The 26,010-nt window shown below is 32.6% G+C and overlaps 1 protein-coding gene across 1 annotated transcript in view; it reads left to right on the plus strand.

Moving 5' to 3' along the window:
* Nucleotides 1-2,117: 2,117 nt before the first annotated feature.
* The window catches only part of LOC124368998 (C3 and PZP-like alpha-2-macroglobulin domain-containing protein 8), a 393,079-nt gene continuing 369,186 nt past the window's right edge, over nt 2,118-26,010 (plus strand). Inside the window, exon 1 of the mRNA XM_046826596.1 lies at nt 2,118-2,284. The gene's annotated coding sequence lies outside the window, so the exon portion shown is untranslated. The remainder of the gene's footprint in view (nt 2,285-26,010) is intronic.

Genomic DNA, 26,010 nt, shown 5'->3' on the forward strand with positions numbered 1-26,010 from the left:
GGGCCGAGAAATGTCTTACACAATTCGTTTCTAATGAAGTACGTATTTGATATCCCCAAGTATTTGCATCGGGAGAACAATACTTGGTCGCAAAAAGCGATATAAATAGTATTACATAATTAAATGAAATTACGAAACTTATAAAATACGAAGTCAAACTCTGCCCTACTGCTTACCAGGCCCACCATGCCAGACTACCCCGTCCCCCCACTCTTTACTAGATAAACTGTTGGCATGGAGCTGGCAAGGGCGCGACAAGTAGACGGGCGTTGAGCCCCCGACACCCCCGCATGGGCGTGTTGAGCCCGCCGGACTCCATGCTGAGCTCCCGTTACTTCGAATGGGCGAATTGAGCCACCTACAACTCCCCAGGTGCGTGTTTTAGCCCGCGGGACTTAGGAAGAGCGTGATCAGCCACCGGTGCCATTAGTAACCGATGTGATTGGATGAACCAACCACTCCCTCCACATGTTATCTGAAACATATCAATAGATTTTGTGTGTTTCAGATGGATTCTGATGCAGGTTCTCTACCTGATCAGAGTTACTCGTAGGAATTGTGGTTTATTGTGATGGTTGCGAGCCAGTCGAGAGGACATAGAGCTAGGGAACATTATACGCCGTTGTATCAACCAGGGACCATAGTCATGACAGCTATGCCGATCTCCGAAGCCTGCTACTAGACATTGAGTACTTCAACGGAGATTCAGGAGCTTACGGGGGCTACCAGTCTATCCCAGGACTGCACATGACCAGATCGTGGTTCGATACCCTGCTCGGCCATCCAGCTCAGGTCCAGTGCGGGAATTCTCAAGGGAACACCAAGTTGTAAATATTTAGGGTTAAAGAAATAGAGCTTACTTGTATATATTGTACATAGACGGGGAAATGTCATCATAATTATATCATTTAATAAAGCAAACAAGTATTTTATTTAATCTGTGTTTCTCATTTTACTTTAGTAACCCAGGTTAGAATTCCCTTACAAAAGACTGGTGCGGAAGTAGGTGTTCCTGCAGGATAGAACTGTAGTGCGAGAGGGAAAATACCCTTACACGTTTCTTGAAATATATCGGCCATGGTGTGAAACTGACTTCGATTGACCTAATATCGCTCGGTGAGAGGATGAATCTGTATGTTAATTGAAGGTGGGTTTCCACAGAGAGGCCGAAACAGTGCTTACCCAATTAACTTCTTGAGATATATCGGCCACGGTGTGAAACTAACTTCAATTGACCTCATATCGCTCAGGATGAAACTATGTGTTGACTGAAGGTGGGTGGCTACAGCGAGACCGAGACTGTAAAGTTAGCTATCCTTGTATTTATAAAAAACAAAAAATGCTAAAAACTATTTTGCGAAATTGTTAAAAGTTAACTTGTAACTTATATCAAACAGGTCCTAGATTAGAATTTGTTATTTCAGAGTATATATATATATATACATTTTTATTAACATTACTACTTTAGTTACCGAGAAGTCACTTGGTGCTAGTTATTTAAAATAGGCCTAAGTAATCTAATCACGATAAATCTATTTTAGTATAGACCTATATATGCATATTTTAAAATAGATAAAGTAGTAATGTTAATAAAAATGTTTAAAAAAATCAATACTATTAAATTAAATTTTAATTCTTAACATGACATTTTCACTTTAACAACTATATGTTTACATATATATTATACACAATTAAGAAAAATTTCAAAATATTAAAAATATTAATACACTTACACATTTTAAGTTTAAGTGATTAACGTTGATGATAGTTTTTTCAATAATACTTATCGGACATGTTTTAAATATATCCAATATTAACTAACAATAGTATAAACTTGTTTTATAATACTCTGTTATTTACCAATGTCTATTAACCAATAAATAACACCAAACAATGAATAAATCTTCATTGACAACCGACCCTTGGTTCAACAGTGAACGTAGTTTTTCTGTCAGCTGTAAATAAAGATCATAAAGCTGGGCGGGTGAATTAGACAACGGTGGGTCGCGTACTGCGAACACTTGCAGGACTAATTGTGCTGGCAGAGTGAGTGTGCGTGTGTAAGATGGGGTGGTGTGCTCGTGTTAGAGGGTGAAACGGGGCGCGTGCGCGTGCGTCAGCAAGGCGGGGGATGCTGCATCGCCACAGTAGTGGTCCAGCCAGTCAGCTTCCCTCTACTCTCCGACTCTCGTGTCATCTCCACATACTCAAATTTGTGATCGAAGTGCTGTGTTTAGGGCCAGTGTCCATTTTGGAACTTAATACTGCCGTCCGAGCTTTTACGGTAAGCGACCATTTTAATATTTTACAAAAAACGGCAAGGTTAAAACTGGGTGTGTTTGTGTTATAGGTTATTTTTGCATTGTAACGTATATTTCACAACAATAAACAATGTTCTTTGTTGTGGTTATCCTATATCCTCGTACAATTTGCTATTAATGATCTAAGTAATATAAGTCTCGCTTATAAATAAACATATGGGTGGGGTGCTAACGCTATGACTCACGTTCAGCGTGTCAACTACAAGAGAAGAATGCATCATTTGAATGTCATAATGTTGTGTATCATGTGTGTTTGGTTAATGTTATTATTAGTTTATATTACTCTTAAAAGTACAGTAAACAGTGTTAGCTTTATTAATGATCATATTTCCATTGACTAAAACAATTTAAAAATTACTTATCAATGATTTTTTAAAATTATTTTAAAGAACAATACCACAATGCATATATTTATATAGGATAAAGAAACTGACATTGTTATCATATTATAAATTTTGACATCATTATCGTAAATTAAAGAATATTTCTAAATATTTTAGTACAATGCTTATAATACGATTACTATATTACAATCACAAAAGGAAATAAATAAAAATAAGGCAGTTAAAAATCTAGAATATTTTCTTTAAATGAATTAAATTGAAGAAATATACAACTGCATATGCATTGGAAGAAATCAAATTCTAAAGCAGTAACTGTACATAGTGGAAAAGTACAACACTAAAGTATATGTTCATAAATTTGAATGAACAGTACATAATTTAATTTTCAACACTATTAATTTTAAAAAGTACTTCCTCGGGAATGGAAAATACATATAAACAAACACAGGCGAAACTTTATTTCAAGTCGCAACAATCTGATAGAAGAAATGCGCTATAAACAAAAGTAAGAAGTGTTTGGTTCTAGAAAATTATGTTAAAATCACACTTGTTATCACAGTGGGTATCGGTTAAATGTTTTTATAGAATACATTTTTTAATTATAAAGCCGTAAAAATTGTAAGTTGTCATGTAAGTATAGTATATGAGGACTGCTACTAATATTTCAAAGAGATAAAATACATTTTAGAGATGATAATTTAAAATATTTAGGGTTTACTGAGATTTGTGGTAACACTGATAATTAATTGTAAATGGTCAGTGCACCTATAAATTATCATAGTTAAATCCATAAAAGGTATAATGCTCTATTTATGGATTTGAAATATACGATAAAGGTTAGCGACTATGTCCGCTGACAATATTAAACTATGGTTTGACCCACTTTGGTTTAAATCTGGTATAGACTGATCTTGATCAATGGTCAGGGATGAATAGAGCCAGAGAACTTCGGTGTGTAAGGCCTCACTGATAAAGCAAGGCACATATATCTTCCCCAGAGTGCAATTGATCGGTCAACGGCTTGATCCAACCTATCTGTTGGTCACTGATCTATTTCTACCATTGGTTTGCCTGTTAATCTACGCCAACCGCACCAGAGGCACTAATCAATTGCCGACGTTATCACGGACAATTCAGTATTTCGCTCCATTTAAAGTTTTGTTCATTCAGTGAATTGACACTACATATATAGTTTATCATTCATTAATAATTAATATTAATTCTCAGTGTGTTTACAATCATTGCTACAACAAGGACTTGATTTATCACAACTTTAACTGGTCAATGTTTTTAACTACTCTCTTAACACGAGTGTAAGTCGGTATCCACCATAGTATAAGTACAAAATCGTATAAAAGCATTGTTTCTTACCAAAGATTTACAAATTTAATGATCCTAGGTTAAAAATAATTTACGCTTTTTATAACTTATGCAATTCCAGATAAAAATATAATTAAAACAGATTTTACATAATTTTAGAGGCAATAAAGGTTTAGTTGGAGAATCTATAACAGAACTACGTGAGTTCCTTAATGAAGACTTATTCGATTTAAACTCACAACGAGAATAAGTTGACGTCGCAAAAACCTTCCTTGCAACTGCAGCGGGCATAATACACATGTGTAATGTATTTGAAAGCCATCCACCCCAGAAGGATAATACAATTGAATACATCCGAGCCAGTGGCTCCTGAGACGGCTTATCCTCCACAATGTTCAACGGGCTTAGCTTAAAAAACCGTTGTATTTCTCGAACATTAAATATATGTTCCCTTTCATTTCTGTTAAGTAAATGCAGCTTTTACTTCTGTTAGGTCCTTTCTCTTACCCAGCTGTATTTCAGTTGAAACCTAGGCCCTTTTTACTCATACGACAACGTACTTTTATCATTTATCATCCTGTTTGACGGCCAAGACATCTTCTCTATGTAAAATAAAAATATGAACTTAATTTTATATTGCTACCATTTTAATACAACACAACCTACGCTAACATCAGGATTTTGGGTTGTTCACATTATTACTAATAACCATTTCGCTAAAAACTTCCTTGTTGAGGTAAATTACACGCTTTTTAAATATTAATCTTTAATCTACACCAAATAAAAGAACTTTTTCAAGATAGATATTTGAGTTTATGAATTGTTCTGGTGGCTTCAATCCTGTAGATAATAGTACGTTGTGCATGACTAAATCAGTAAATTTATTTAAAGAACATCTCATTGAATAACCAAACATATGTTGCTTCGCAGTTACTTCTATAATACAGTAAAATACCAACGTAAGACTGTACGCTTTGTGTAGCTGTGGAGTTAAGCTCTGCTGTTTGGAATTAATTGACGAAGAAATAATTCATGAGGAAACATTGCACAATAACATTTAAAGCAGTACAGGATGGGAAGTTTCTAGACGTTTCCATTCTACCTGTAATATACAGCGCCTCCGTTTGTTAGTTCAAACAACGTTCACAAACAATATGCATTTCTCTATGATAAGCTTGGATGTTGAGACGTCTCATCAAAATGGCGACAATCCGACGAAGATCCTATTCAAAATAGGCGCATCAATTAAAATTAATTATATTCACTGCTGTTGTGTTTTATGTTTATCGGAACTTTCACAGTAATTTATGTTATAATTAATTTTTTAAAAATTTTGGCCAACTACGCTCCTATCTTTGGTTAATACTGAGTTAGTAACAATACTCACTTATACAGCTTCATATTATGTAACGGTGTAAACTTACTGCTACACAATAACTGAGCAATGTACAAAGTTAAAAAAATCAAATATTATCTAAAATAAAGTTAATTTATGAGAAATACTAACATAAATTACTTTATCATTATTATTTTAAATTACCATGATTTGCTTATGAATAGAGTTGGGAAATCAAATATTGTAGAGTAGAAGAAAGGAAAGGAGAAAAATAATAGTCCTTTCCTAGACTTCTAGCTCTGGATGTAGCACTTTGTTGTAAAAAGAAATAAATCAAACTATTTTATTCCGGTGCCTCATTATTAAGCGAATCTACCTTACTCTACAAATGTGCTGCTACTAATGCTAGACTAAGAATGCTGAAAACGCGTTCTTTTAAAATATTTTCTACAAATCTTACAGAGTGATTTATATGATTAAACTTAACCGTGTTTCAGCAGCGCAATTATTTTTAAAATATGTCTAATTTATCAATATTATTCATAAAGTTCGATATCCTATTTCCTTCTTGTGTAAAATACCTAATAAATGTTTACTTTGTATTTTAGAATGGATCGTAGAACAGCTACAATAATTCAAATCTCAGTGTTTTTATATTATTTTAAAGAGAGATATTGTACATTAGTATGTCTTCTATGACACTTATAAATCATTTCCTGTGATTGGCGTATTAAGCTACATAATGTTACTATAGTAAACTTAATAAAATTATGATATTTCGTTTATTGTACGTACCAACAGATTTTAATTAATTATGGCATTATTAAACCAGATAGTTTGAAAGTTATCACAACCATAAACTGTATAAAAAGTATCTAAATAAGTGATAATTCGTAAACGTTGCTTTCATTGGTTGGTTATAATCAATATATACATGCGAATATCATCACTTATATCAGCACTCCTAAAATGATTGATGATTGCACGCATTGGTGAAGCGGCACTATTATTGATGTATGCTTCAATTTATCCTACTACATCTTTATGCAGATGTAAGTTATGTTATAAGGGAAAAGTAGTGATTAAAGACCCTATATATTAATCTCAAATGTTTCAATTGAGTTAAAATTTATAATTGTAAATCCTGTAGTTTAATTTTCAATTTAAAAAGTATAATATCAGAAGCAATATTTACAAGCAAGAATTCACAGTAATAATTACTTTATGCAACAGCAAATGCATTGTTAATTTTACAAAAGGAACATTATTAAGGAATACAATTTTGTGATAAATAAAAATATGCATACATTATTAGTAAAATCTCACTAAACACAGCTAGATTTCAACTTCTTATTTTCTTTAATTGATTTACAAATAATGCTACGTGACTTAAAATATTTAACATCCATCAAACGTGTATATATAAAACATAATAAGTTAATCATTTCGCTTAGAATTACCTGAGACTCACGCTATTTCTTTTCTAAAATCTTTCTTTTCAAATAATTGTATTAGCTAAATCCAAATATATCATAATTTTGAATATTAGTATTGTGTAATTTAAATAATATTTCAGTTGCACAACTTATGAGTTAGTTCAGCGGTTCAACTGCGTCGATATAAAATCCTACTTTAAAATGACGTACAATAACTTTGAAAAGAAAGTGATGGCTATTGAATGGATATTTACTCCCTCAAATCAAATTTTCAATCATTGGATTTAAAAATTAAGGGCCGATGTGTTGTCGCCCTGGAAAAAAGCAAAACAGCTTCTACGAATACGCAAAGTTTATGTCAAATTAAAAAAAAATCGAAATACTTTGATGAACTTTTATAGTGATTATTAATTCAAAACTGATAGCACTTCAGTAAGAATCCATAGCTACTTCTTATTACAATCTTAAATGTAATCATACGATAATTTAGAGGCATAACTATCGATACATGTATGTATACTTTTAATCCAACAGTTTTATTAGCACAAAACTTCAAATGAAATTACTATATATATATATATATATATATATATATATATATATATATATATTTATATATATATATATAGCCGCCAACACAAATGTTCAAATTATTTAGTAAATAAATTCGATTTATAAAAAGATAATAATAAAAAACTGAAATTTTACTGCGCTTGTGAAGGATTTCGTTCAAGCGGTCATATGCTTACTTAGCTTACATAATAGTCTAGTAAATAAATTAAGTTAACGATACATTTTAAAACAGTTGTAAACTATGGTAGTTGTTGCATAGTAAAATCACAAACATACAACCGCAACTTTTGGGATATTTTTAATGTATAGAAATAGGATACATCCTTAAATTAACTCTTCTGTTTTCTAACGGTCAGGCCGGATCCTTGTTCTTGTTTTTGCTCACCTCTTATATTGTTATTCTGATTTGGCATCTTATCAAATAATACATAATATTGTAATGTATTACTACCATAATATGTGTAATACATAGTATATTTCGTACACAAAATGTATATTTGGTATGGTTATACTATAAGTTTTGAGAAACACAGTACCAATACTACTTCATTAGTATAAAACTAGAACAATATACACATCACATTGGTTTTTTAACTATCGGCAAAGATGAATTGTAGAAACAATTCTTCAATTATTTGTAAAATAAAAATATTTATAACAAAAGTAAAATCAGACACTTTAAAATGGATGATATACTTGATACACAGGCCTCATTTAATGAACTTGAGGCAATATCTACTCAACAACTATCCCAATAACTGGATGTTTACTGTTTGATAATATTTGTATAAATAGCAGCAACTTGTTGGTGGAAAACTAAAATTGTAGGATGAGACAAATTAATACGTTACTTATGAAATAGTGTCACAAAAGTTCAGGTAATAATATGAACAATTACGGCATGGACTGATAGTAGTTCTGATATTGGCTTAGAAATAAAGAATTAATTAAACAACACTCATCTAAAGAACAAGCACTTGTATAAACCACTGGACCGACCGTCCATAAACAAATAACGAGCCGCTCGCGGAAACTTGCAACGCTGTTGTTGCTAAAGCCTTATACACCTTGTCCCGGCCCTGCACTTACAGATTTTGTGTATAAACCACTGGACCGACCGTCCATAAACAAATAACGAGCCGCTCGCGGAAACTTGCAACGCTGTTGTTGCTAAAGTCTTATACACCTTGTCCCGTCCTTGCACTTAGAGATTTTATGTATAAAACATTTGGCAAGTTTTATTGATGGAAACAATATATATTGACCATTTACATAATAAATATGTAATGTACGATTCCATACACTTTTTATATATGAATTATAATATAATAATTCCAAAAACGTTATTATAACGAACGTTCATACATTTTTGTAAACGTTGTTCAACCCTAACTAAAGTGCGCGCTTGTCTGCAACCTTACCTGATATGTGGAACATAATTATACAATTTGTTAAACGATTTCCTTGTGTCATGGTCCCAGGCTTTCGTGATTTGTAGCTAACAAGATGGAATTACAGATAACTCGGTTAAGGAAATGAGAATTCTACGCATAATTGTTTTAAATAATAATATTCCTGTTAGAGGTCCAGAGGAGGCTACGTCAATACCTGGTGGATAGGTTCTAGAGTAGGGATTTCTCCCGATAACCGTTACTGACATCAAGTATCCATAGGGACACCTTACCAACCAGCTAAACTTGTAAATTTGCCAAATGATACCCTTGTTCGATCAGTTCTGGGCCTGCACTGAGAAGGTATGAGTTATAGATCGAGATGGGATCTTTCTCAATACCATCACTCACCACATGAGTGGACCAAGTGACAATTGTTTAAGCCACATTGAATGTCGCCGCGATGGCGTGTGAATATTTTAACTCCTAACAAGAGTTATTTTCCAGTAAAGGGTGCAAAAGAGAGAAAAATCTTCCAGTTGATTATGTTTGTTTATTTATAAAATTCAGGATTAAAACATCCCTTAGATTGGAAATCTTTGTTCATAAATCAATTTGTTACATAAAATAGTTTTTCTATCCTTTAAAGACGATCAGTAAAAACAAAATAAATCAAGATCTATTTTTAAGTTTAAGTTGTATTATGACGAAGAAAAATTAAAACTATAATAATGTATATTGCTTATAGTTCGTAAATTATGTATCCATCATAAAATTAATAAAGGTAACAAGTCGAGTACGGTAGCTGTCAATTAACTGCTGCTGCAGGCCAGTGAGAGACATTCTTATCCCTCATTGTCGCTGCTTATCGAATCTAAGATGTTGTGTGGATTTATTGTTGTCGTGGTATTTCTGGAGTGAAATGTTCCACAAGGTTAGTTGGGGCAACATTTACAGTGGTGGTGTGATATTAGAAGTTATAGCTAATCTGGTTTGTTAACTGGCTTTTGGCGTCTATAAAAATATTATATGTACATTTAAAGACAGTACTTGCACTTTACAGGTAATGCAATATATTTAAATCTATAAAACCATTCGTTCAACTACAACTAAGTAACCTTAGCATTTTATTGAAGTCCGATGACGTTATCTCGGCTAGGATAAGGTGAGATTTTTAAGCAACCTGAAGACTGCATTAAATCTATCGGCAAGCCCAGTAAATCGTATCCTCTAGTAATACATGTACTTCTGCAACTCGATTATCAACAACCACTAGCGAAATTGTAGCACTGCTAGTCACGCGGCGTGGAAGGGACAGAAGGGCCGTCCTTCAGTAATACTTGTACCACTGCAAATCGATTATCAACAACAACTAGCGAAATTGTAGCACTGCTAGTCACGCGGCGTGGAAGGGACAGAAGGGCCGTCCTTCAGTAATACTTGTACCACTGCAAATCGATTATCAACAACAACTAGCGAAATTGTAGCACTGCTAGTCACGCGGCGTGGAAGGGATAGAAGGGACGTCCTTCAGTAATACTTGTACCACTGCAAATCGATTATCAACAACCACTAGCGAAATTGTAGCACTTCTAGTCACGCGGCGTGGAAGGGATAGAAGGGACTTCCTTCAGTAATACTTGTACCACTGCAAATCGATTATCAACAACCACTAGCGAAATTGTAGCACTTCTAGTCACGCGGCGTGGAAGGTATAGAAGGGACGTCCTTCAGTAATACTTGTACCACTGCAAATCGATTATCAACAACCACTAGCGAAATTGTAGCACTTCTAGTCACGCGGCGTGGAAGGGATAGAAGGGACGTCCTTCAGTAATACTTGTACTACTGCAACTCGATTATCATCAACAACTAGCGAAATTGTAGCACTGCTAGTCACGTGGCGTGTAAGGGACAGAAGGGCCGTCCTCCGGAAATACTTGTACTAACTGGATTATCAACAACTAGCGAAATTGTAGCACTGCTAGTCACGTGGCGTGTAAGGGACAGAAGGGCCGTCCTCCGGAAATACTTGTACTAACTGGATTATCAACAACTAGCGAAATTGTAGCACTGCTAGTCACGTAGCGTGTAAGGGACAGAGAGGCCGTACCGCGCCGACAAGGCTTCACAATTGGCAAAACCCGTCTGACTCTTAAATACTGATAAAGATTGAGAAATGAACAGATTGAGAGAGAAATGGTTGAGTCCTACTATCAGTGATACTTTAAGGAGATACAGTACTCGTTATCTTATAGTAGTCTTAAAGTACTTTCTTTATATTGTCTCAAAACTGCTTTAAATTTAAGCCTATCAATGTTGTATAACCACATATCGATTAATAAAGTTAAATTGATTCCAATTTGGTTTTTATTACACTTGGAAATGAAGGGAGAAAAATTCCGTTTCTTATTACTTAGATTTATTTTCAACCAAAAGTCTCCCAAATTAATCCGAAGAAAATAGTTAGGAATTTGTATGATGATATAAAACAGATAGACCTACATTAATGTATTGTAGCCATTAATTGTCGAGCTTTTCAACATGAAATGGTTTTAGGTAATGATATCTCATAATTTTAAGATTTTCAACACGTTAAAAGGAACACAATTTTTACAGCAGTCATAGTTATTTTAAAATAAATAGCGAAAAATAGGAACTGAATTATTAGGGAAAACTGGAAGTAATTGAGGAGATTAAAGGAAAGGAGAAATAATGTAGACCTTTCTTTTGACTCCAAACTCCTACAACGAATAAATTATGATTGTTGATAGCATTTGTGATACACATATACATAAAAGTATCAACTAATAATCAAGAAAAACATTTGAATTGAACTTTTTCAACCATGAAGTACACTGTAAAACATTAATCTGGTATTTGTAGTTCACTTCACATAATACTTAGTTTGCATTGTTATTGATATATAACACTTTATATAGTTAACTTCTTATCGCTTATACACGGCAATTATTTATAAAATAAAATAATACAGTTTTCTGGTTTAAACAGTAATTGGAACTAGCTTGATTTAATACAAATTTTAAATAACCTTTCATTCAAAGTAGAGTTTTAAAAATTGTGTATATAAAATTTCTGTAAATTACAAAGAATTATAATAATACTTTTCGGGATCTGGAAATGCCAACAATAACAACGTTTGCGCTTGTTGCATTTCATAAAAAACGACTTGTAATGTAACATACTACTGTAAGCTTACATCATCCGTATGAGATATATCACAGAAACCATTTTAGCGAAGTAAACCGACAATTTGAATTATGACTTTCATTCTTGAAATACCATAATATGAAATCAATACATTATTGAATGGATACTTGAGCAAAATAAATATAATATGCGCTACCTCAGTGCAACAGTGGGACATCTGAGATTTTTAGTGTTTTGAGGTTATGATAGGTTTTTGATTCTATTGGAGATGTAGATTTCAGTGCTAGAGTGGGTTTCCCAAGATATCTAACAATTAAAGCAATATAAAAGATATCCTGATGGAACACTTAGTTGTTTTTTCCATTATATTATAGTGAAACAGTGGGATATCTGAGTTGTCCCAGTTTTGCTCTTTTAATCCTTTGTTTCTGTCTTCAGTGCACTGAAGTTGTCCCAATATTACACCAGCTGTTTTTTTGTGTTGAAATAAGGTTAAGATCATACTGTTTAGTTTTATTCTTATGATAAAAGTGTTTTCTTAGCACAATTTGTGCAATGTTTTCTTCCAGAACATTAAAAATAATTAATAATTCCAAAAAGTTGGCTGATATTGAATAAACAAAAGTCAGACTTGTGAAAGGTAAATGCTTTTGACCTTGTAATTATAGGAGTATCATGTACTGACAAATGCATTTTAAAGCGTAATTTGAAATTTTCAAATGCATGTAGCAAGACAATCTTTGATAAATTTTACAATCTGTGTGACATTACAAGAAAAAGAGACTACATATCAAAACTCATTTCTTTTTTCCAGTAAACAATAATGAGCGACCACTTACAGCTCGTAAACGCAACGCATCGTTTTATCTTGTGATAGATGGTTAGAAGAGAGCGAGTTTGTAAATTAATGTTTAAATCTACATTTGCTATTTCTAACAATTTTATATCTACTCTCATAAAAAAAGTGATATTTATGGTTTTTACTGGGGGAGACCCAAGAGGAAAGCATGGGAAACAGAAGAAAACTGAAGATGCATTAGTAAATTCAGTAATGGAACACATAAATCATTTCCCACGGATTGAATACCATTACTGTAGGGCAAGAACTAATAAGGAATACTTGGAAGGTGAGTTAAACTTATCAATGATGTATAGGATGTATGAAGAAGAAAACAAGACTAAAGGTTTGAACTACGTAAATGAATATTTGTATGAATCAGTTTGCAATACCAAGTTAAATATAAGTTTTTTTAAGCCAAAGAAGGATTTATGTTTAAAATGCGAGGAGTACAAACTCTTGAACGATGAAGACAAATAGAAAAGGAAGATCATCTGAAAAAGCACAGAGAAGAAGTTTCACTTTCGAGAATGGAGAAATAAAAGGATAAGGAAAAATGTGCTAGTGACAAAAACCTGATGTTAGCAGTGTATGATTTAGGGGGCAGTATTCCAGTTGCCATAGGGTAAAAGCATCACTATTTTATTACAATTCTAAATTGAATGTTTTTTAATTTTACAATAGCTGACATTTCTAATAAGGATACTTCACAAAGAAAAAGGTTATTGTTATTTATGGAACGAAGGTATTGCAACCGAGGTATAGAAGAAATTGCAAGCTGCGTTTGTGAATTCATTAAGGAACACTGTGAGGACAAGAAGAATTTAATATTTTACAGTGATAACACTGTACCACAAAATAAGAACAAGTATGTCTTTGCCATGTACCTATTTTGCATTCAAACCATGCATATTGAAAGTATTACACATAAATACCTAATAGTCGGTCATACGGAAAATGAAGCAGACAGTATTCATTCCTGCATTGAAAGAGATAAACAAAGAATTTTGAAAAGTGGTCCAATTTATATTCCTAGTGAAATATCCATGCTTATTAGGACCTCCAAAATATCAGGGGAACCGTATAATGTAAAAGAAATGGAAACTCTAGACTTCTACGATTGGAAGAAGCTTTCTGAAGACATGGGCAAAAATTTTTCTATAAAACAAGGATGATGAGAAATGTACATGGAACGATGTAAAGATAGTAAAAGTGAGAAAAGAAAATGAATATTAATTGATTTACAAGACGTCTTATAAAGACGAACATTTCATAAGAAATTGACACAAGAAAAAAATCTAGAAAGAGTGTAAAGGAGTTACGAGTAGTTTTGAAGAAAGCTTATACCGAAGCACCTCTTATTTCATATAATAAGGAAAAGGATCTATTATCATTGTGTTTCAGCAAAACTTAATTCCTAAAGCACATCACCAATTTTATTGTAATTTACAAAGCTCAAAAAAGGTCATTTCAATAGCCCAGGACAGCAGTGATGAAGATGATTAAAACAATGTTTTCTTGATAAATTTAATACTTTTTTAAAGCTGTATGTATAAAAGTTCTAAAAATGTAAATAAAAAATTTATTAAAATACAATGTTTTATTTCATCATTATTTATTATCATTAAAAATAATTATTCTAAATGATAGTGTAAATATTATACTTGAGACAAGGATTTGGAAAAGTATGATTTATTAGTGCTACAGTGGGACATTCGTGCCAGGTCTTATTTTATATTTTTTTTATGTACATAATTGAGGTACTAATTACATGTAACTGTTGCAAAACTGTTTAAAGATGTATCAGATGACACTTTGGTAATTTTTTTAGTTTCAATTAGGCAAATGTTTAAGAAGTAAACTGCTATCATCTAACATGAAAAACTTTGATCGCTGATTCCCGAAAGTAGGGTCTTTGGTACATGTCCCACTGTTGCTCTGAGGTAGCGAATGTAGATTGGAAGTATAAAAGAGCGTTAGTGGAAGGTGAACTATAAAACAAAATTTATCTGCCCGACACCTAAATGTTATTTTAATCTACACAGGTCAACCTAATAATCATTTTAAATGTATTTAAAACAGTGCGTTCATTATCATAATTAAATCATCATCCTATAATGAAACTAACTCAAAAAGTAGGTCTAAAATTGTTTCTTGGATTGAAATATTTATATTTCCAAAAATATATGAAGTAATTTTAAACCTCAGGGTTATATATAAAATAATAATTAAAAATGTCTTTAATTATAACATAAACGAAGAGTGATATCAATAAAGATATATTAAATGTATTATACAAATAAAGACATCGATTTATTCTATATTTGCAGAGAAGAAAAATCCTGTTATGTTTTGATAACATCTTAAGTAAACTCACAAACATTGGATAACATCAAAAAATTAATTAGTTAAAAGGCTACAAATTTATATAAATAATAGGCCTAACAAATCATTTAGAAATATGACAAACTTTTCAAGATTACTATGCCATTCAAAATTAGAATGATTTATTCATATTTTTAAATCGTCATTTTGTAGTTTACTTCTAACTTTCGAGGCGTTTCATAGAAGAGTCTGGTGTAAAATTACTTTATAACATTCTTCCAAAACTAAAATTTTCAATTTGCTAAATAAAATAATCGTTTTTATCTATGACAATATGAATCTGAAATCATATGTAGAAACTTGTAATTTTATGTATAACATGTTTTATAAATGTATATTTTTTGTAAGTTAGGACCTCAAGGTTCTTTCTTACACTTAATCATATCAATTAAATGGATATATGCAAAGCAATCATACATAAAGAATGAACAATAATATATCTTCAAAAGCTAAAATCCAAAAATTCCTTCATAATCATATAAAGGATGATATAAATTACATAAATTTATTACACTTTATATTTAAACAGAAACTTTGATAAAGCATAAACCATTCAGTCTCACAATCATACCGCTTGCTCCCCAGCTCACCCCAGCCCGAGACCTAGGGCGCACCTCCCGCGATCATCCGCTTCATGAAATACCGTTTTAATGACGCTACAAACCGGGGGTGGCTGGATATTGAGGTGACTTGAACAGTCAGGGGATCCCACAGCCGGCAAGCCGATACTGTAAAAGACTTGTCATATGCAATGGTTCTATGGTGAAACATACTCAGGACTAAGGACACACTTGCACTGCTTTGGGCTACAACCTCAAAATCGTCAGAGAAATACTTTGGCAATTTTGTGTTAATAAAAGAATGACTAAAGGAAAGAATTTTTTTAAGTCTCTGATCAGCTAGCTTTAAAATATTTAATCATATACAGTATGGAGTTGTGTGCTTATCTCTTGGTACGTCAAAAGCGTACAGTAAACAGTATAAGTATATAGTCATGACATTTAAGAGTCGCACTAAGTAAAGTAAAGGAATGTTAGTGATTTCACCAGAATAAGTTTGACCACGGCTGGTAAAACGTTTTAAAATCTTTTCAGCCAGTGCGTACCTGAAAGTAGTTTATTGCAGATCTCTACTACAGCATGTTAGTGTTATGCTGATAGTTAGCCCAAGACTCTTTACTTTAGTACTGTACGTTAGTATTTTAACACGGATGACGCAGTCCAGTGTAAAGGCTAAGCGTAAAAAGAAACAAAATTTTCTAGTAATATCGTGTTTCAATCTGGAATTCGAACCATATAAAAGTCGATTCATTGAGTGGTGTATTGATGAAATATGTTTGGTGACACCGCTATGACTTCTCTGATGTATTCCAAATGTCGTAAAGAGTTAACCAAATTACAAAACTTTTTGGGATAGTAAAAACTAAAGATAGAGGAAGTCGAATATCACACATAAAAAATCAGCTTAGTTCTTGACAAGCTCAAAATAAATTGTTTTATGATTTAAAAATATAACTGTATCGTTCTGTATGCGGGATTTCATGTCATTCAGCGTATAGAAAATGAAAACATGAATACGTATACCGGAGGTCCAAAGCTAGAATCGGATCATAATACATGAAGATAACATAAATGTAGATAGCTAACTGTGAAAAGTAACTAGAATCCGTATCTAGAAACATCTCGAATTTTACATTGACTGTAAATAAGTTAAAACTTAGCTGTTCCTCAAGGTAGAGTACATATTATAAACTCCGTAAATAAATGTAAATTGATCTTTCAGATAATTTAATTAGAGGTACATGATATATTATCAAGTTTCCTGGTAATTCAAATGACTCCATTTATCACATGTGCATATATTGGCCATTAATCCTTGCAAGCCAATTATTTTCATAAATGCATTACATTAAATACGTAAATTAAAGCCAATATTCCATAATTTTATTTAACAGTCCGTCTGTCAGTTCTAACGCTAATCAATGGTTGTTAATAAATGGTAAATAATATCCTTGTGATTTAACAGTAATTAACAATAAATTGTAAAAAAATTTTAACTAAAACTAAGAATTTAAAAGATTAGGTTACCGTTGCATATTAAAGATAGAGGTTGGTTAAAATAACATATGGTTAATAATGAAACGTCAATGATGTCAATTTGCGGGTGGAGTCTCCCTTGATTGTCATGTCATGCTAGATATTGACGTCATATCTGTAGGGCAATCTCATAGTTGAGTGGTTACGTAATTTAATATAGCCAATCAACGTCTGCATAATCATTTAATCATTACACTTAATATCGATATATACGTGCCATTTCTTGGTAATATTATATTTTTATCAATTCTATTATTGTTAGTTCTACTATTAAAAATTAAATTTATTCATTAATTGGTTTACATTTCCATAAGTATAAACTGAAACAAAGGCGTTAAGAATAAACATATAAGAGCAAAATGTGTAAAGAGAGTTACCGATGGCTAATGTGACCCGCAGTACTGACCCATGTATAGTTCTGAGGACCCATACGTGAGGGACCAGACTTGATTCTTGCAGCTCCTGTACCTCTGGTGGAAACTGTGCTACAGCACTCAAGTTCATGTGGCTGTCTCGTGCAAAACTCGTGGTTATTCTACGGAACAGCGACATCCAATCCAGCAAAACCTCAACGCCCTGAGACGATTAGATCCTGTGCCATGTGATTGTGCACGAAGCTGTTTATTGGCTTAGACATTGAGGGGACATAGTCAACCGTATTGACTGTCTATCTGTATACTTCACCAGTTTGTCAACATAGAAACGTGCCATCGATTTGGGTGGCTGGATAGTAATTTTGTATAATTTATACATATTCTAAGGCTCATTTACATTTTGTATACCTTTTATAATAACAGTGTTGCATCGTATTCTGTATGTACAATGCTGTTAGGATACAGTTAATATAAAAGAAAACACTGTCATTTATCGAATTCAAACATGGCATCAATTCCTTTCAAAACTATTTATGAATATAATCTGCTTATTAAATTTAATAAACAGCGTTATTCAACATCGAAAACTCCGAAATTGTATTAAAAATTAGATCCATATGTAATAAGTCCAATAAAATAGTTTTTTATAGCTTTACATAAAGGAATGACTTTATTGTGATTTTGCCAAATGTATTAACTCTTAAGCACAACATTGGTTGTACACCCTTGTGGCATATACATTATTGATGTAATGATGTTCAATCTATTCGAGAATCTCTAAAGATAATTATATATTTTTTTAAATATAGCAAGCTAGCCTATGTAGTAGTATTGAAATAATAACGATAAATTAAATTTGCATTGGCTTAATACGTGAAATTTAGGATAATACATTTTCATGGTTTATCCCACATTTACTTTAAGCAACTACAACATTGTGGATAGGCCCACTGATAGTTAAATATTGCACAATGCTTTGAAAATGTTAAGAACTTGAAACAAGATGGAAAATTTGTTATTTCTTACCTACTATATGTTTTGAACATCCATGTGGGTAAAAAAGCTATAAATAATACATAAAGGTGCAGGATGATCCTGACACGACTTCTCTATTTGTGTTCCTACTCCACTATACAATAGGTACTAATACGTATTTAGCTACTAAAAGCCGTAGTAAACCTCAATTTGCCACACTTAATTGTTTTATCGGGCGAATAAACACACACATTTAATCCGAACTTATGTTCGGATTAAATATCATTTTTAATATATCAATATCATTTTTAATGTTTGTTCATTAGGTTTATACCTAATGAACAAACATTAAAAATGATATTTTCGATTTGGTTTAATGTGTGGTAGATTTACCCAAAACATGAAATCACTTATTTTTATGAATGCTGAAATTGTGTAAAATATGAGCAAAAACAGCAATGTGTAAAAATTAAAAATTAAGGCGACATAAATGAAGAAGAGTGATAAATATACGTACCTCAATGGTTGCCACTCAAAAGAAAATATGTTCTATAAAGGTTTTTGTTTCTTGTAGTCTCACTCGTCACTGTTTGAAAGGATTCTTGATACGTCGCTGCGAGCACAAAGTATTTACAGAGACTCTTTCCTTCCCTTTAACTTACGTAGTCAGCAAATATAAATTGCTATGAAAATGTCTAAGTATTAAACGAGAGAAACATCATATTTACTTAAACATTATTTACTCCTGATATAAATATCCGGTTTCATTTCCTGGGGTTTCTATTATAAATATGGATAAATATTTTAACACGTCTGCGGCTTCGTCTGCTTTTATTATAAATTAGAATTCTAAAAAGTTTGATAGTAAAGATAGCTTTAAAAACGTGTTAATTTTATAAGTTGACTGGATAATATTTTCACTTCACTCGGTAAAAGTTGCCAACTTCTCTTAAGAAGCTGAAACTTATAAGAAGACATTATATACTCTTATTAACATTTATTGAAACTAATTAAAGGAAAAAAGACCTATTACAAAATTATTAACTGTTAATAAGTAATGTATCAATGGTTGATCAACTGTCCTCCTAAGTTTAGTGACGAAGTATGAAAATAATAATCTCCTTCCTTCTACATACATTTATATTAATGTGCGATAAAAATGTTCTTAAAGCTATCAAGTTCCGCAATGAATACTTTTAAGAAGAAAATGCACCTTAATAAGATGTATAACACTGAATAAAATTGACATTAGCAAATTCACTGGGTAAACTGGTATCAAGTTTCGCATGCAGTGAGGTAATGTAAAATGAGCCTATCTTCCTAAACGATGTGAAAAACTTGTCCGTAAAAGATAATGATCAAATATAGTGAGATTTAGTACTCTTGGACATACAAGGCCATGCATGTACGTGCCCCACGTTTGGGTTCCTATTTTGACTGTGACAATTCTGAAATGTGTTTGGGTTATTTATCGTTGTAAGAATCCTATGGAATGGTTCACGACTAGTCCACTTGTGGTTTCTCCGCCAGGTCGTGAACATAAGACATGGATGGCTACAAAATTGTAACCCCACCTAGAAAAATAATTTCATGTAAAGCAAAGAAAACATACACTTCCAATAAGATTGCTACTCAATATTGAGACTGATTGGTTGTTACTTAAAAATATTAGGTTGTGTTTGCTTTTCGTGTTTATTTTACACCCTATAACAGAATAATTTTCTGGATATCAGTTTTTGTGACTGTTAAAGTGTGCACTTTTATGTAAAATATAAATAGCATAATCATAGATTTTTAAAAGCAATCAGATGCAACCCATTCTTTTGTTAGTGTTTTGCAAGTACAACATGAGATCGTAGGGAATAAAATACATGACAAACTGTCAAATTAAGTGTCATTTTAGGAAAGGTTTCTACCTTATAAGTTAAATTTTCTAATCATCTTTACAATGACACAAAAAAGGATGTTATGTAACATAGTATAATTTGTTATAATCAAGGATGGTAATATGAATTTCAAGCTGCAATTAATTCAAAGCACAGAGAATAACTGTGTTGTATAGTGTGTGAAACGGAGGTTTCTAGTGCATAGTTACGTAATGACATCGGTAAATCTCTTGTTACAGACTAGTGTATGACCCAATTAAAGTTACCGTTCGATTGTGTTACTTTAGATTTTATGTTAATAACTATAAAACTGTTATATCATACTTCAGTTATCTTTGAAATAAGATGGATTAATAAATGTACTTAATTAGGCAATACACTTTTATAAATTCTTATTCACAGATAAAATGTAGATTGTTTACACCTAACTAAAAGTTACGCTTTTAAGAAAGCACCTTACTTCTGACTAGAGGCTAATTTATACGTTGTTTTGAAATAGAATACTGTTTAGAGGTCAGAACCTACTGTTTCGACGGCGTTTTACTGCGTTACATATTGTTATGTCTGTATTTGGAAGGAAAACACAAACGGATCCTATGGAGTATGTTAAAATCAAGATAGTAGGTCACATGTGCCCGATTCATTATTAAAGTCGTTTTATTCAAAATTCTTTGATTTCAATTCTCCAGTGAGGATGTGGCCTATTCTGCTGAAAAAAGTTATCCAAGCCTGTCTTTAAATGGAGAATCAGTTAGTTTTCAAGCGTGTAGGGGTTTGTGAAGCCTTTTACCTTTTGTTCCCTTAGGATAAGAAGTTTATAAATTGCACTTAGTCCTATAAGAACCTTTGCGCTGCTTCCGGATTGACAGGATATTCAGGATGGGTAAGGTTAGAGAGTAGAGGCCGCCTCCTATCGAGATCCATGAGGAAGAATTAGTCCAATACATCTCAAAGTCATGTCTCCCCGGAAGAAGGGGAGGCCAGCTCTGAACCAGCCTCTCCAGTCAAAATAGGAATGGTTGGCACTCCCTTGTTGAGGCTAGCAAGAATCTCTGAGGTTAGGGAACAAACCCCACCATCTCCAACAGTCATCTCCCACAAAAGAATAGACATATAGAGGTGCCCATGAACCCCAGAATTTCGACAATTGCGGTTAGTGATGTGCCGCTCCTTGACATCCATAAGGTTGCCCAGATTTAAGTAACACATCGGTTTTTGCTGTGCCGAGTTGTGGGTTCAGCCTGTTACCTTAGGCAATACACCTATACTCAAAGTGTAAAACTCACCCAGTTGGGACATTCTCTTCCATGTTGAAGAGTTTACACTAGGACCGTGTTACATAGTGAGGGTTTGACTTGCCATTCAAATGACTTCATCAGTAATCCCTGACGAGTCTGAAAACTGTCATCTTGTGCCTCTTGCTGAGTAAGAATTCCCACACATCCACGCACCGTTTATGTGTACAAACTGCTTGAAGTAACGCAGTCTTGCACAATATCACAGTTAGTTGTCGGGCAATATATGAGTACTACTAGCAGACGTGGAAATGTTCAGTTCTATTCTTCCACGAAGAGTGGATTTTGTAGTTAATGTAAGACTCTCTGCATTCTTTCAACATTTTCTTATAATACACGAGTATATTGCTTTTTTAACTGTTCATATCGTAGACTAATAAAACGAGTGACAGGAGTTTCAGCACAACATCGTCGTCGAAACTCATATAAGAATACCATCACAGACTTACACTTACTAAACACGTAACATACAAAGATTTCTGATGTACAGATTCCATTCATTTTCACAATGAACGATATGTGAAGCACGCTGCTGCAATCTACCGCCAATCTCGCAAACCTCTGCAACTCGTTGTAACAGTACATTGTTCGATAAATGCCACTGGCGTGATGGTTATTATAATATTCTGGTATGAATCTAATGGTACTTTTTAAAATAAATACAGCATTATTAAAGAAAAACTATTGTTTTTATGGGTGTAAAATTAGCGTTTAATATTAACCAAAAAATTGTTAGGGCCATCTGCGTAAAGGTTCCCTACGTCGTAAACTTAATTTTGGAATCACACGTCTTTAGCTACAATATCTTAGCTAATATTACAGACTATATATATATATATATATATATATATATATATATAGTAAATGTAATGTAGGTTTTCACTATTATTTATGATCAAGGGGAGATGTACAATTAAACTTCACAGTAAAAACTTACGTGCGTGTACCCGTGTTTAACATCAAAGGCAGTTGAATAAGCTGCAATTAATAAATGACTTATGAAATTCAAGGGAAATGTACTAAACGCTAATCTTTTGATTGTTGTGAAGTAGAACTGAAGCCAAAATAGGTATACCAACAAGATTAGGAAAATGTCTATTGTTAAGAGAATTCAGGATTAATATGTACTCTGAAATTGATAATACTACACTAGACCTTCCTATGTATTTAAGAAGGAAAGATGGTGAACTTTATAGGTTTAACCTCCATTTTGAACTCGAGAATCTTATCTCTTCCGTACATACTGTATATTGTACTAAATAAAGAGAATTAAATATCTTCTTATGTAGCACAGAACAGAATCTTTTAAAAGCACGGATTCATTGAAAAATTTTAAGTTATACCGTATGATAAACATACATTAAAAATACTTTTGAACTATACTATTACCCATTTAAATTAGAATATAAAAATTAGATTTTTTTGCTAGTGAATATATTTCTCAAAATTTGAGGCTTGTAGGGTTTCTTTTTAAAGCTGAATAGCAGTGTAAATTTGAGAAGATAAGTACGTATCAATACAATAATAAAGCCAACATTCATAATAAAACCGTTTAAGAGCTCTTTTAATTCAAAATTATGGTTCATAATTCAAAATAGAAACCCTCAAAATAGAAACGGCAAACATATATAATAGCTGCGTTACAAGTTCTTAACGGGTAAAATTATGTTACGGTTTTATTTTACTACTTGTTGTTATTATAGTTTTCAACTCAATAAAAAAATTTCACTTCTCTAGATGTGTCTTTATTTAAATATTTTTCTATACGTGTTTCTATCAGTTAAGTGTGTAGTTTGGTTCCTATTATTTCTATTGATCATTGTCATTGGAGTTTAAATACTAAGTACTAAATTAAGAAAATTTACATTTGGTAAAGTTAATATTTTCTACTAAGTACTACTTTTTTTACTACACAACTGGTTTTTCATAATTCCTAAAGTATTGGGTAAATTAAATAACTTTATCTGAGCCCTTCCAAATTGCATAATTATATAAACACCATTGTGAATGTTGAGTTCAGCTGTAAGTCAGCTTAGAGCAACGTCTGGAATCTGACGCTGCCACGTACTTGACTCCTGGAATCTGGATTCATGTTCGTCTGAAGAGATAACAAAATTTCGGTAGGAAGAAGCTACAAACGAACTTTTTACATCGTTTGGATATCAGACACACCTAGAAAAAAAATATATATAGCGTAATCTGGGTAAAGAGGTTCTCCTCTCATTGCCACATCAAATGCACAGTTGTTTTGGATCACTTCAGACGAACAAGACTGCAGATTCCTGGAGTTCAGTCTGTGATAGCTGCACTAAGATGAAGGTGAACTGGAGCTGAATTCAAAAGTCACATTGAAACAACCCTTCCCACCATAGCTACGTTATGTGTAAACAACAACATCGTTAAATCTGATGCACTGTTTTCCAAAAAGAAACCCAAGAGTGAGGATGAGAAATGCAATGTTTAGCAGAATGAAGTGAATGGTTATTATTGGTTACTTGGTTTTGGGAGACAATTGTGTAGTTGGGATCGTTGGAGATAGATAAAATAAATCCAATGTTCTAATTCAGGGCTATCATCAGGAGGAATTAAAATCTTACCCTTACATTCACATTAAACCAGTATATAAAATAAAAGACTTAATAGAAAACAATTATATTTAAAGCTCTTCACTTAGTTCACAATACATAAGACAAGTATTTCTGTGTTTAAAGAAAATGTGGTACCCGTGACAATTTTTAATTTTTCTTCACACATTGGAATAATGAGCAATACCTGCACTTAGCTAGATTAAAAACAAGTAGTGGATCCGACATTATGTATCTAGCGTTTAGTGTGGCTACTATGATATTTGTTGTGTCTCATTGTAAAAATGATAAAACAGATGAGAATATCGACACATTAACATTTATTCTAATTAAATATACTTATTACTTAAAATTACAATCATGCTATTCCTACAAGTTCCATGCTTAAAACTCTAGTTAAATTAACCCAATTAGACATAATGAGTAATAGTCTTAAGAATACAATTTTAATACGAAAGGCAAAGAATGTGTAACCATTTACCTCCACATAAATAATAACATCTAATATACTGCAGTATCCCATTTAAAAATCTCACGGAATAAAAACCTAGGACGGCTCCTAGCCGATCGGAGTTACCGGCTCTATAATTACCGGCCCAACGTGACAGAGGTGGACGATTGTTGGCCATAACTCTACCGTGATTCACTGCATTTTTTCTATTGCCTCATTTATCGTGTTGTATTTAATGAGTCATTAGCTATTTTCGGGCCAACTTTCCATAGCAAGCAGGTAGGCAGAACTGGTCTAATTATATTGAACTTAATTAGCCATCAACAAGTTATCGTGTGTCAATAAAAAAAATCGGAATAAAGTTTACAATAAAATAAGAAATATACCAAACGATCATCATTGAGCAACCCCGTTCTATTTCTATAATCTGTATTTGTTGGAAACACATAATGTGGCTTTTGTCGTATGTTATGGTATGGTTTTTATCACCTACATATATTATCATAACATGGATTGGTAATTAATTTACTAACCGAAATATACTTTTTATATTTTTGTGAACTGAAAGGCCGTTTTCGTAGTCCTAACTCCAGTCCACCCCAATTTATTTGGACATTTTACGAATATTTCAACTTTAGTGTATGCAGCAGCTAACGTACATCTTTTTGCAAGTGATATGAACTGTAATATAATAAATTATCTTTCAAATTCGCTGGAGAAAATGTACGCTTGGATGAGACAGGTCCTGTTATAAATTGTTAGTATTGTTGAAATCAACAGTAAGCGATCACTACATTGTGCCACTAAAAATCAAAAGGAATTTATTTTTTATTGTACATCTCTTGCATAATTTGGAAACATTATGATTTTAGGAGATTGGAATATGGATAAAATTGTGAAGTTGTGAAACTTGTGTGCACACTTATTTATTAAGAAGTTTTACTGTTTAATCTTCCTTTAAAATTGTAAAACTCACTGCAGAAAGCAAACTGAACCTGAATTTCATCTGACCGTATTACTTCCTGTCATAACCGAGATACAAAAAAGGAAAAAACCGTACAATTTAAAACATATTTCATCCCGTATAGAAATTCATAGTTGCTTCATTAAGCGTGTAAATTTAATTATTACAAAACCACAATTGGCGATACAGCAGGCAATCGATGGTGGGATTTCCATTGGAGATTACTCAACAGGAATACCGTAGTTAAAACCTTAAAGGGAAAGTCTGCA

The sequence above is a fragment of the Homalodisca vitripennis genome, chromosome X, assembly GCF_021130785.1.
Source record: "Homalodisca vitripennis isolate AUS2020 chromosome X, UT_GWSS_2.1, whole genome shotgun sequence".
NCBI classification, from domain to species: domain Eukaryota; kingdom Metazoa; phylum Arthropoda; class Insecta; order Hemiptera; family Cicadellidae; genus Homalodisca; species Homalodisca vitripennis.